Source organism: Gouania willdenowi, chromosome 15, assembly GCF_900634775.1.
Source record: "Gouania willdenowi chromosome 15, fGouWil2.1, whole genome shotgun sequence".
Taxonomy (NCBI): domain Eukaryota; kingdom Metazoa; phylum Chordata; class Actinopteri; order Blenniiformes; family Gobiesocidae; genus Gouania; species Gouania willdenowi.
Window position 1 is genome coordinate 11756060 of NC_041058.1, and position 14141 is coordinate 11770200.

General features: G+C 37.6%; 1 protein-coding gene across 1 annotated transcript in view; it reads right to left on the reverse strand.

Moving 5' to 3' along the window:
• The window catches only part of sorcs3b (sortilin related VPS10 domain containing receptor 3b), a 113259-nt gene extending 102995 nt beyond the window's left edge, over positions 1-10264 (reverse strand). Inside the window, exon 1 of the mRNA XM_028468419.1 lies at positions 10197-10264. The gene's annotated coding sequence lies outside the window, so the exon portion shown is untranslated. The remainder of the gene's footprint in view (positions 1-10196) is intronic.
• Between the last annotated feature and the right edge of the window lie 3877 nt (positions 10265-14141).

A 14141-nucleotide genomic window follows, 5' to 3' on the forward strand; every position in this document is an offset into this window, starting at 1 on the left:
TCAATTACAGTAACATGAGTACTTGTAATCCATTACGTTCACCCCTGGTTATTCTCTGAATAATCTTTAAAAAGTCAACATGGACTGTCAATTGTCCTGGATATACCCTATAATTTTATATACTGTAAAGCTGAACTAATAAACATTAACAATGAGCGCACAAAAAGATAGCATTCAGTATTATTGTTTCACAAGTAACAGAAAGAATGTGTGGGGAAGATTTTCTAACTTTCAAATATACAGCAGAGAATCCATATGTTTAAACTGTCTCCTGTAGGGCCAGAAGTGAGTCTAATCAGGGATGACGTGACTGTCTGGAACACCCAACGTTTTCCCAGTGTTATGTCTAATGCTTTACATCTATTTAATCTGAGTGCACAGTTAGAAAGGAGAAACAGGGTTTTAGATACAAGGACATATGTTCATTCAAATAAATCAAAAAATCACTCTTTTTTTCCAGCTGATCCGATGCAGACAGAGGAAAGTGTACAGCAGTAGTTCTCAACACTATGTGCTCCCTTTTCTTGAGGTTTAGAGGCTTAAATCTTTCTTCTGAGACTAAATTAAAGGATCCTCCCCCTGTGGCCGGGCTCCTCTGCGCTCCACTCCCTCTCCATTGGGTGGCTTACCACCACAATGAGATGGAAATGTGGCACAGTTAGGTGGGACTGCTGCCTGGGCCTGTGTAGAGAATGTGTGTGTGTGTGTGTTCATGGGTGTGTGCAATGCACGTGACATGTTTCCAGCAACTCGGGCGGCTCCCAGAACAGCTGCTGAGGACTGTTATGACAGCTTTCCACTAAAGGCACAGGAATCCATCTTCTCACCAAGATACATCTATTCCAGTTCAGTCACTCCTTTTTTTCCTCTTCCGACATTTTTTTTTTTTTGCAATACTGTCATTCAAGCAGCATAGATTGGGATTTGGGAGTAAGTGGTGGAAATCCGTAACTTTTTTTGAATAACACTTGAAAGGTGTAATTACTTTTTTTTCTGAATGCTTGCACTTGCACTTTTTTTTAATAGAAAGAGTGGCTTTCATCTTATGTTGTCATTGTTTCATGGCATGTTTGATGGCTTTGTTCTATCAGAAATAATGATCTGGGACGAAGTTGGAATTAGAAAGCTAAAACAAACAAGGTTGGGGTCAATTTTATTTTGAATAATTGTAATGGCATATTTTATAATTAGTAACAAATATGGCATTTATGAACTGTAAAACAGTGCCATGTGGGAAACAACATAATAGGTAGAAACCCTGAACTGAACCATAGAAAGTGACTTTGATCAGAAATGGAACAACTAAGAACATATGGATTATGTGCCACAGTACTGTGGTTTAAAGGTATCATTTTTTAAAAAAATTTTTTTTACATAGTAGCTTTTACTTTACTTCTTTTAAAACATACTTAAGTACAAGTAAAATTACAGATTTAGGAATATACAAAAAAAATAAATAAATAAAAGTACCCATAAAAGCAACTCATTTGAGTATTTGTAATCCATTACTTTAACCTCTGCTTTTCACTTAGTTTTTTTTCCCAGTATTTATTCGATAAACTGACTATAAATACGCAATTTGCATTTAACACAGCTTAGCTTGATCTAAATGATTCTCTTTTACCAAATAAACTTAAAATAAACACCTGTTTGCCTAGTTTTGCAATACCAACAACTAACGTTTGTTTGAATAGTAGCTTTTGCATAAACCTTAGTTGCAGGACACAAAGAAAAAGAAAAAAAAAAAAAAACATCCACGGAAAATATGCCCAGAAAACAAAAGAGGAGGATTTAGTTTGCGTTTGTTCTGAGGGTGAAAGGCAAATTTTTATTTCAATAATCTCTCTGAAACAGATGACACTCATGCTCGACTGATGTTCTGCCTAGCTGTGGGTTAAAGGCTGAAATATTCATGTGCTGCTACGTTCACATAAGAGTGCACGGGAGTGGAGCAGTAGGCAGCTAAAAAGCCAACCACAGGCAGTTAGTTAGGCAGGCTGCTGAGCCAAGGAGAAGGGATTTTTGCGGGGTACACTTGACTCAGTTTGGTATTGCAGCTCTGCTAGAAATGCATGTTTGATCTTTTGGTCAAATAATGATTACATTCAGCACAGTGAATTACGGAGGTCTCTAATATGGGGGAAGCTCCAGACAGCCTGTAGTTTAAAAGTTCACTTCAGAGTATTGCTAAAAAGCTACTTGCAACAAAAGCAACAAAACGCTGCACATCAAAGCTTATCTGTGAAGCAATATTTGTCTGTTGTGCCAAACACAATTAAGAATGTCCCAGACAAGCCCCCAATTGTTATGCCCCTGTGTGCAAGAACTGCACCATAGGTAGCAACAAATGACAGTTCTACAATTTTATTTATTCAATTTTATTCATTAGGAGTAGAATACCGACGCACGATCTGAGGCCGACATCGGCGAGACGTATGCGTGCGATCTGGGTAAGGATAATAAGAGGGTTAAAAACATTGACATGAATGTTGCAGAATTTGGGCGTTCTTTTATCGTGTTTCTCAAAAACTCTTCCAATTTATTGAATCTAAACTCACAATGGCTGCATTTTTTGATTGCTTGATAACACATTTAATAACTGTCTTTATAGATTCTCCTTCAAAAACAAGTCTTTATCTGGCACTCGTCTGATTGACGCAGTTCCATCATGCAAATACAGAACAAATTAAAGAGAAAACTCCAAAATTCAAGCTGAACACAAAAAGTCAGCATTAAGTCCAGCACCACAGAAGATCATAAAGTTATATTCTGTCTTCCTTGATTGTGCACCGCTGGAGCCTCCTTTATACTGCAGGTCATTGCCCTAATGAGCCCAGGTGTGCTACTGCAGCAACTGGATGATTAGGGGTCAGCTCACAAAACAAAGTGAACCACCATTACCAATTCAAAAATAACATAAAATTGAAGCGTTAGCATGGCATGCAGTTAAGTTTAATCATTCCTGTAAAATGTATGTAAAATAAAAAGTGCATTAAACAGTTAAAAAGTTTTTTTATTTTGCATTTATTTTATTTAAAAGTCTTTTTCGTCTGTTTTTATTCAACAGAGTTGAGTTTCCATATACTCAACTCTTACAAATGATTGAATATTTTTCAAGGTTTAATGAGGATATAGCCTACCACGCAGTATTGTCACCATTTGGCTGATCTTCTTCTGATAACAGCAGCGTGATGGGGGTGACTTCCAGGGTCCTAAGTTTTCTCAACTGTCTTCAGACTCCAAGGGTCGTAATCGCCAGTGTCCTCTCATCGACTCCTGACGGTGCATTCACACTGACAGATTCTAGAGTGGTTAAAACGCTCTAGGAATCGTTTGCTCGGATAGTCCGCCTCCTTTGGGTGGTGTGAACACGCAAACGTAGTCTAGAGCGGCTCAAACAGGCGAATAGAGCGATTATTTCTGTCGGCCTTGGAGCGTTTCCAATCAATGTCTAGAGCCATTAGGAGCGTCGTGAACAGAATCGATCTTGGAGAGCAAAACAGGGCTTTAAAACCACCAAAAGCACATCAACTTGTTGCTGCTCCATTGTTGAATGTTGTGAAAGAACAAACACACTCTTAAGCACTCACTTTGACCCATAGTTGAGAGCCTCTTCTTCTGGAGCCTCATTTATAAAACTGCGCCTAGCTAAGATCACTTCAGCTGGCGTACGCTAAAAACCAGGTAGTGCATTCGCAAAAAAAACTGTCAGACTTCTAAACGCTCTTCCCACACCTGTACCGCTTATGAATGACAATCAACTCAAAAGTTGTCACACATGAGGAAACACCTTGCTCCACCCATATGGTGCCTATAAAAGGGCCGGTGAACGCCCTTAATGAATATTCACTAATACGAATTTCACGGTGGACCGAGAGGGAAAACGAGCAAATAAAACAAATCTCACTCAGGTATTAATTGTTGAGGTGGACACACGCAGGAGAGCGTAATTTGGTGACACATTGCGCATCCAGAAAGGCAGATCGCATTGCGTTGCCTCAGAGCGTAAAACTGTGACTGAGGTGAAAAAGAAATGGTCAGACATAGAAGCAGAGGAGAAAAGGTGTATCACTCTCCATAGGAAGAGCGTCTGTCTAACAGGTGGTGGTGAGCACACCAGAGCTTACCCTCACAAACAAGAAGCTGGAGGATCATAGGACAATCCCTCGGTGTTGTACCAAGGCTGAGGGGGACACAGATGCACTATATGTGCCAGAAGCAATTGTATTTCCTTGTTTGAAATATTAAAAAAGAACAGGTTGTAAAACACCTTTGGAACTATATGTAATTCTCAATATTTAATTTCAGGGGGGCGGAGGGTGCTGGAGCCCCCTTTTTGTGTGTGTGTGTGGCCCAAAATAATAACAAATAAAACTAAATAACAATTTGCCCAGACACGCCCTGCTGCTCATTGCTAAACTGCTGGAGATGGCCACTGCTAGTCTCGTGAAACAGAAGAAGACTCAAGGAAGTAAACAACTCACTAGTTAAGGTTGGGTTAAGGTTTTGCAGCGGTATACGTTTGTGCACGGTGTATTCTTGCAAGATGACTGACAAAGTGAAGTGAGCAATGAGCATCCTCTATGTCGTCCAACTCTGCACACAAACCTCTAACAAACTATAGCCGTTGGTTAACCACGCACAGGGTGCTGGGTTTGTTTTTGTATCCGTCTCTTGTCATGGGCAAAATGCATTCGAGAGATATCGTGTTATTTTACTGTCAAGCTATTTTTTCCTATGTTTCTAGAGGCAATGAGGTATAGACTGTTATTTCACTAACACTATGCAATATGCATATACACATAATTTTTTACTATTACAATACAAATACAACAATAATAGAAGAATTTGAATATTGATTTTCTCAACCTCTCATTTAAACATATCAGTACTTGTTGTTTTACACACAAATTGAATATAATATGAATACAAATGATATAACTTTTAGAAACTTGCTGTCTTGCGCGACGTCGATAATCAAACTGAATAAAAGCACAAAAATATTTAAATACATGATTCTTATATAATTATTTTTTACTTTATTGATTTAGCACTAGGAATGATAAAGGGCGAATTATGAATGGATTCAATTCGTGGCCATACAGTATAATGTTTGAAAAGGTATGCAGTGTCAGTGTGTGTGTGTGTGTGTGTGTGTGTGTGTGTGTGCATCAGATTGTAGTTTAACGATTATATTTCATTCTGCAGAGATGCCTCATAAGGAGAGGAGGTTCTTTTACTGGAAATTGAGAAGGATATTCCAATCAACCTCAGTGAAGTCAATGACATTTTTTAGCACATGGGTAACAGAAAGTTGCTGTTATAACTGCAACAAAGGAAAATGCCACTGTGATGTCTAAAAAACAGAGACACAGACACACCTCGTCCATTCTCTTCCTCCCATTATTAATGTTCCACTTTCTATATTTGGTTTTAACAAAAATAAAGCTTTGAAATTAAATTAAAGAGTTTTGATTAAAACTGAAAAGAAATGATTCCAGGAAAAGTAGCCACAGCTAAACAGTCCAGTGTCTAATAGTGATCTAAATTCAACTTAATACATGATCTACTTCATATGTCCTAAATTAACGCACAGCTTGAATTATGGCTTTGTGGATACAGGCCGTATCTTCATCCCTCCTTTATTCAACCGGTTATATTGTAAGGTATGTTTCTGTATTGTGTTTCAAATTCGTGCCTATTGTGCCCTCTTTTAACTCTGAGCACCTGGCCCTCCAAAGATCTCTGCACAGCCCTGTTTATCTGTACTAAAAAAACAATGTCCCCTCAAAAGTGATCCTAAACTAAGCAGGTTACATATAAGCAAACATTCAAGAACTAAAATCAAACATGTCATTAGAATGTAGATACAGTTGTACAGTAATCAACACAGAGCATGTACGGTATATGTGCTTGTGTTCCTGTTATTTGTAGGCAAGGCAGGGCTGTACGCAGGGAGAAAATTTATGTGCAGCACCACTGGTTGCGTTCCCTGACAACCATCTATAAATCCATGTTAAATAAAAATGGCAGAACGCTGTGACTGCTGATTGTACGCTGGGACAACATATTCTTCCCGTTGTATATTTCATCTGATACATGGTGGCTGTGTGCCTATAAATGAATCTGGCAGAAAACTCTGCAGTGCAAATGAACCAGTGAGGGGATGGACGAAGGTTCCCAGCTTGTGCTGAATTGTGGAGAGATATGCTGCTGCTGCTGCTGCTGCGTGAAGGATTAACTTTTAACCAGAGTGTAATTTGTGCTTTCCATTCAACCAACAGGAGGTGTGCAGGTGGAAAACCATGCAAGTGGAATTAACATGGGGAATTGGATTTCACATACTAGCTCGGATGAACTTTTCTAAGCTCAAAACCTTACGATCACCGTCACTTAGCTGGTAGACCACAGTGTGTGGCCCCCTCGGTCCCTTCTTGGCTTGTTAGTATGTATTTCTGCTACTTTGTTCTAAGCCTTTATGCCTCACACCAGCACCAAGCCACCTCTCTCTCTTTGTCTCTTTCTTTTTTTCTCACCCACTCCCTGTTTCCTGCACACGCCAGCAGGATTTAGATACCCCATGTATTATGGATGGGAAAAATAAACAGAATGAGCAAGCCATTTATATGACACACTTGTGAGATCACAGGACAGGAGCGATTAGGGTGGTCAAATAAAGCTTGAGCAGGAGCTGGTGGGGACGAGCCATGGTATAAATCAGCCTCATTCTTTGTGAAGCTCACAGCACCATGTCGTCTTGTAACCAATTACATTAAGCCAACCATTCGCACTCTTCCTGCGAGTCTCTTTAAATGAATCCTAATCCAATGTAAGACTTATGTGTGCGTTGTTGTGGTAATTATTTCTCTCACTAAAGGTGATAGCACCTTCATCAAGCTCAGCCAGGCTCCAGAGGACATGAGTAAATTAGGATAGGGACATATACAACATCGATGTGCACTGCTGCGTGCAAGAAACTCTTCAAGTAGAGTTAAGGAGGAAGTGTTACTTTTCTATTTAAAGATCAAGTTGACCTTTTGGTTTGTGAAATTATTCTAAAGTCCAAACCTTGAGGCTATGAAAAACACAGTACGGTATGTGTAACTACATCAGCTTTATGGGTTGATTCAGTTCATGTGACCTATTCATCCTTTCCTTATTGGTATAATTCTGTGAGTGGAATTAATGAAAGGTGCAATAAATGTTGGTCTACCACCATTGGAAAGGAATGACACTATATGGAGAAAAATCTTGATATTTATCTAAATATATTATATATGTAGCTTTTCTATAACTAGCAGTTCTTATCTCTGAAGACCTGTTGCATTTTAGCACATCACAATGACTCAACACCAACGCACCCACATTTCGTTGACACCACTTAAAAGCCCAGAAATCAAAGTTGCCAGGGTTGGCCTGTGGTGTGACTGATATCCAACTTATACGGGGTACGCCCAGCCCAAGAAGATAAAATGTTGACTCCCAATTCTCTGGACACCCTCGCCTAACAAACTTAAAATAAACTACACTGACATAGAATGACTCTTGTCATCTTTTCTCAGAGCTTTTCAATTAAAAGATCAGGGAAAAAGGTTGAAAACTTTACATTATTGTCCTTATTATTTTTATTAACATGATTGAAAAACAGGATAACGATTACTAGTATAGTTGTCACTGCTGCAATATGGAGTGCTTTCATATTGAATTATATACATTCTGACTTGGGCGTTTGTCATTTATGTCAACTAGTACAGTGCCCGTCGAAAGTATGCATTCATATAGTGGGCGCTTAAGGAGAGTTGTCAATTACGGGCATAATAATATATTCTGTAGCATTATTTAGGGGTATATTTGCAGGTGCAAAGTAAAATAACGTGCAATTTCCCTGGTTTCATTCTATGAGACATGCGCATGATGAATGTGTTGGTTTTTTTTACTCATTTTTACATTTTTTGTTTTAATTATTGTTTGTTGTTGCCATTGTAGTGTTATTCTGGAGTCATTTTGTGTATTTTTTTTATATGTAGTTTTGTGCATTTCTGTTGTCATTTTAGTGTATTTTTAGTATAAATATTTAGTTTTGTGTATATTGAGTCATTTTCATATTTTTGTTGTTGTTTGGTGGATTTTTCTGTAATATGGTTTTTGGAGTCATTTTGTGTATTTTTGGAGCCTTTTGTATATTTTTGTGCATTTCTGTTGTCGTTTTGTGTACTTCCTGTATAAATATTGTTTAGTTTTTTGTTTTACGTCATTTGTGCATTTTTTTGTATAATTATTGTTTTTTGTTGCATATGTAGTGTGATTCTGGAGTCATTTTGTATCTTTTTTTTAGTGTAGTTTTTTGCATTTCTGTTGTGTTTTGTGTATTTTTATTTTTTGTTTAAATATTTAGTTTTGTGTATTTTGAGTCATTTTCATATTTTTGTTGTTTGGCGTGTGTTTTGGGGGGGGGGGGGCGTGGGAATCCATTCTAAATTCATGCGCACCAGTCCATCCACGTGTACCTGCCTAACTTTCACTAAACTTCTCTATTGTCAGTAGTTAGATATAGTGGCAGGTGTGTCGTGAGAGACGCTGCAGTAATCAGGTGACCTTCACTATGTAACAACATGTAAACACTTAGATCTGACTGTAGCGTAACACTACAATCAATACCACCCTATGGACTGTAACCGGACTAAATGGTGGTCCGTTATTCACTCAACACTCACATACCTGCACGCATGTCACGTAGACGGTGATCGATAGTGAAGCCCACCTGATCGACGTGTGTGTGAGAGACTCTAATCTCCTCCGTTGGTTCTCACATACACGCACCGCGAAAAAATGTGCAGCTTACAACACAGCAGCCATTGCCGTCAATAACTTCCGGGTGAGCTCTGTCCGGTCTAAATAGCGAAAGGTCAAACTAACATGAAAATAAACGTTTTTGAAACATTATCACCAAATAAGGAACAGTAAAAAGTATGTTTCCTCAAAAGAGAAGTCCACGGGAGCTCACTACCACGCTACGGACGTGTGTCGTGACACAGACTGTAACCGGACTAAATGGTGGTCCGTTATACAACTTCCGGGCTAGCGCCTCCTCACACCCTGAGGTCAAAAGTTGAATAGGTTTCATTTCGGGGCCGTCCAGAAGTGAAATAAAATTAAAATAAACATTTTGAAATAACCAAATTACTCCAAAATAACAGATGCACACACTCGGGGTATTTGGAACCCGTCGAGCGAGTTTCAGGTCCAACTGGCCCCGCGTCGGGGAGGTATTTGCTCCACACACACCCACCCACACACGCACACACCTCCCTTGAATTATAGTATAGATCTATACTGAAGCCATTTGTCCCCTTTTATTCTGGACACAAATGAAATGTATGCAGACAAATGCCCCTCATCAAAATTGATACGATCGACAGGTGCAATAGTATTCATCTATTATAGTCAATCACTATATATTTTATTTACGCAGTAAATTTTAAACTTTTCTGTGATTTTTTTGTAAGCTAATTTTGATTTTATTGCACCAACGTTAAACATTTTAAATATTTTGGCAGGTTTTGTGTGCAATTCGTCTTTCTGGCATACATACTGTATCTTTTGAATTTATTTTCAATCACCATAGAATTTGAACAATCTAACTTGTATATAAACAGTATTGCCAATTATTGTGGATGGAAACAAGACATATTAGATTTATTTATAAATGCTACCAGAGCCCATCAAACATAATCTTCATATCTATAAATTAACGAACATGCCCCTCTGTCAGACAACCACCATCCATCCAAGGAAACATAAATTGATCTAATGATGTGTGAGAAAGCCTTTAAATACCATCCGCATTTAACTTGAGGATTTCTTGCAAGGCACATGTACAGTATGTTTGTTCATTTATACATCATATATGAGAAAACAGGAGTGAATACCAGAGATTCAGGTCATTTTATAAAGTTATAACTTTTTTTTTTTTTTTTTTTTTTTTTTTTAAACAAAAAGCTTTTATCACAACATTGATGGCTTTGAGCTGTTTTTTAGAATGACTCACTACGACGTGGCTTACTAGTGTGTTCAAAGAAGCCGAGTGCACAGTATCTACCCCAAAAAAATAAAATAGTGCATTTAAAGTTGAGAAAGCAACAGATAATGGATCGATTTCAAAGCTGAGTGTACAGCTGAAAAATGTACCTACTTACCTTATTTTCTACAGCTTTTTTTAGTGTGAAGGTTTAGCAGGTCAGCCCACTGATGCCTAAGGTAATCTGTTACACTGTGGTGGGCAGCACATGTAATAACAAGTTCAACCTCTGAATCACACCTCTTCATCTCAGCCTTGCATACTGTACGTGCTTCATCCTGCAATGTTTTTCAGAAGTAATTTAGAGCAACATACATAGCGCAAGCTGCTGAAATTACACAGTGCACCTAAACCAAAAGCACCTTTCATATCAGGTTGAAAAGTTCACTATTATAAGGGCACAGCTGATGTTGAGATATCCAGGAAATGTGAAGGCCTGCTGAGAAAATTACACATATCCCAACAGCAATATATTGGCCAAAATGAAGGTGATAAGTATGTAACCAAGGTGGGACCAAAGCTATGAATATATCAACGTATTAGGTTGATATTTATCTGATTGTCCGAGCAGATCCGACGCTCACGCTCTCGGCGATATTGATATGTATAGAAAAAGACATCCACGACCTCTATTTACCCACTGCAACTGCACTGTGATGAATCAGACAAGCTTAAAACAAAAAACAATCAGTAAAATGCTGCAGTGGGTGGAAAACCTATCCACTCTGAACATTTCTACAGCTCCTGGGTATCTCCGTCGACACTTCATCTGGAACCACATGCACCGTTTTCACTTTATTGGTTTGCAGGAAAAGGATATTCAATCTCTGCCGCAGACATGAGTATTACAGTGGAGGCATTTAGCGGGTTAAAAAGAAAAGAAAAGGATGCTTTAACATATTTTTTAAAGTAAGTGAAGCTGAAAAACAATAGCCATCAGGGATATGTGGTACTGAATGTAAAAACGCGGTCGATGTTTCATAGCCGACATATATTTTGAACATTTAGCTCACTTTCCTCACATTTAGCTCAATTTTATTTAGTTTGAGACAAATTAATGTAAAACAGCATGTTATGTTATTGTTAAAAACGTGTACACATGAAAATTAAATCTAAATGTAAATGTTAAATCTAAATGCAAACGTTAACTCTAAATCTAATTGTTAAATCAGTCGCCAAAGTGAAAAGTTTAGAAATTACACAAAGTCAGCTGCTCAGGGTCTTGTGGTGTGGGCGGGATCCTTTTGATTGACAGGAACTGACCTGGCCACTTTGCTACATTTCTCAACATTTAGCTTGACCATTTTAACATTAAGATTTAGATTTACCATTTAGATATACATTTAACATTTAGATTTATTTTTCGTGTACACATTTTTAACAATGATGTAGAACATGTTTTACATGAACTTATGTCTCAAATAAAAGAAAAGAAAATCCTAAATGTGAGGAAAGGAGGCCATTTCAACACTAGTATAGAAAATACTGTAACTCGACCAGAAAAAAGAAAGAAAAACACAAACTGACTAATCCAAAAATCTTACACCTTCCAGTGCTCCACCAAAGATAGGTCACTGGTCATTTGTCAGTGGTCACTGGTCACCGTACCACAACGCTGATCGTGGCCTTTCATTCTGGCAAACACTGATTCTTTTTTACAAGCACAGCTTTTCCTGTCAGCCACATGACAAATAATGCTCACGGGTCCTCAAATGCACCAACTTTGCAAAGTTGGAAGTTGAGTAAGATAAATTCAAGTTCTCATTTATGCATAATTCATAATCATTATTCTTTCTTCCTGTCAGTCGGCAATGTGTTTGAGTTCAAGGGCAAAGATGAAGTGATAGTACAAAGGGGTTGTATAATGCACAATAGTAAAATGGCATTATATCTCTTCCTTAATGTTTAATCAACACTGTCACTGAGCCCACTCAACACGCAGGCAGACTACTCATTTTCAATGACTCCGCTATGAGTGTGCGACTGTGTGTTATGTCTGTAGGCATGTGTGGCCGGCTTAGAAGCCAACATTTATTCTGAAATGTCCTAGAAACTTTCTCTGCCGTCAGTGATTTATTTATTTATTTATTTTCGGTGGAGAATGAGCGCTGAAAATCACCAATTAAAACCTCAATGCTAAAACCAGCAGTGAAGACAATGGTAGAATTTCAGCACGCAGATACACTCGCGTTTTATAATAGCTTTAGCAAAAAATTGTTATTTTTCTTTTTTTTTCCACACCCAGTCCTTTAATTTATATAGTCAAACAATCATTTCTAGGAATTTCAGGTAATCCTAATCACTGCTTCAGCATGAAAGCTTGTTTTTATGAGCTGTTGGACACTGATAGAGATTCTATCCGTGTGCATCAATGGAAAATATCATTTTATTGGTGAAAAACTTCGAAATACTAAGTAGAAACCAGAAATAGTGTTTAAAACCATTCTTAAATGTAATGAAAGTCTACATTTGAATTATCAAAGGTTCAATTCAGGCAAATTGTCTTTTATTTGACTAAAAATGTGAAAATGTGTGAAAAAAAAAAGGTTATTAAATGTTGTATGCTCTTTGACTTCATTTTTTAGTCGTCTGCTTTTTTGTCACCGATGCAGCCATTGGAAATGATTATAATTATATTTTCTCATCCAAAATAATAAACATGGCTGCTTTTCAAAATTGTGAAGGAGATTCTTTTCATATCACAGTAAAAGCCAGATTTGCTACACAGGTTGGCTCGACATTTGACCATTTTTTAAAAATGATCTTGTATAGGGAGGAGGATGAGGTGCGATTGGTTTTTAAATTTGCTAATGTACTGCTAATAACTGCTGAGGTCAACAATAACCTAAGAGACTATAAGTTAACCTCGAACATCTCTACAGGATATGAAAGCAGTGGGTTTATTTGACCGCTCATAAGATAAAAACCGCTCGGCTATCTTTAAGTTATTAGATATGTTCCCACAAACTGCTTTAGTGTCTCAAAAACACACAAACATTTCATTTTATTCCATGAAAATCATCTGTTTCAACCTTATTCAAAAACAAGAAAATTAAATAAAAGAACAGGCAGATAGCAGACGTTGGCATGCTCTGCTGTTTTTAGCTCTCCGTATGTCACCCTAAAGGTTAATATTGTAATAACTGCTTGCGTCTGCAAAAATGTGCATGTCAAAGTTTACAGATTTCAAACTTAATCCAATCAATTGACGCAAGGACTCACTGTCATTGAAAAATGTCGAAATTCTATAATAGATAAGAATATTGCAAATCTTGCAAATCCAACACAACACCACCAACAAAGAGATTAGGACATCTATGTGTTTATTTTTGTGTTTTCTGAGCGTTGTGCTAAAATTCAATAAAAGCAGGGAGGTACAATTGTTCTGTGCATGTATTCGAAATAGGCTTATAAATCAACAGGGGGAATTGGGTTTTGTTATTTTGGAAATAAAATGATAAATGCATCCAAATACTGCAAATGCAATGTGCTTATGTACAACAAGGGTGCAAGTCCCTCTGGTTGGGATCACTGGTACAGAAGACAAATTGGGGTGTTCTAGTTTCCGATGTGTGTGATGAAACTTTTACTAATCTCTAAATAACGCATTAATCAATGATATCTGCATATTTTCTTCTCTACAATATGATTTTTCACATAAGGAAGGCTTTTTTTTTTTTAAACTAATATCAATTTATTTACATGCATTTGAAACAATTCTACTAAAAAAGATGTCTTGAAGATTGAAGCAAGACTATTTATGTATAGTGTGTGACTTTGGTTCGAATAAAGGCTCTTACAGTAAAGTGGGGAGCTGTCAGTCATGCCTCCCGTTTCTTATAAGACAGAGCTTCAGACACAACAAAGTCTTCTCAGAAAACACTTGACAGCCACTGTGCTCTATAGACTCTGCAGGTACTTTGGACACATGGAACACCCCAGAAAACGATAAATATGCATGCAGTTGTATAAATGTTTTTTTTTCAAAACTCTTTGTATTCCTCAATTTTAACACTCAATTAACAAAGATTTCCACATTAGGTATAGTGATGATGTGCATGAA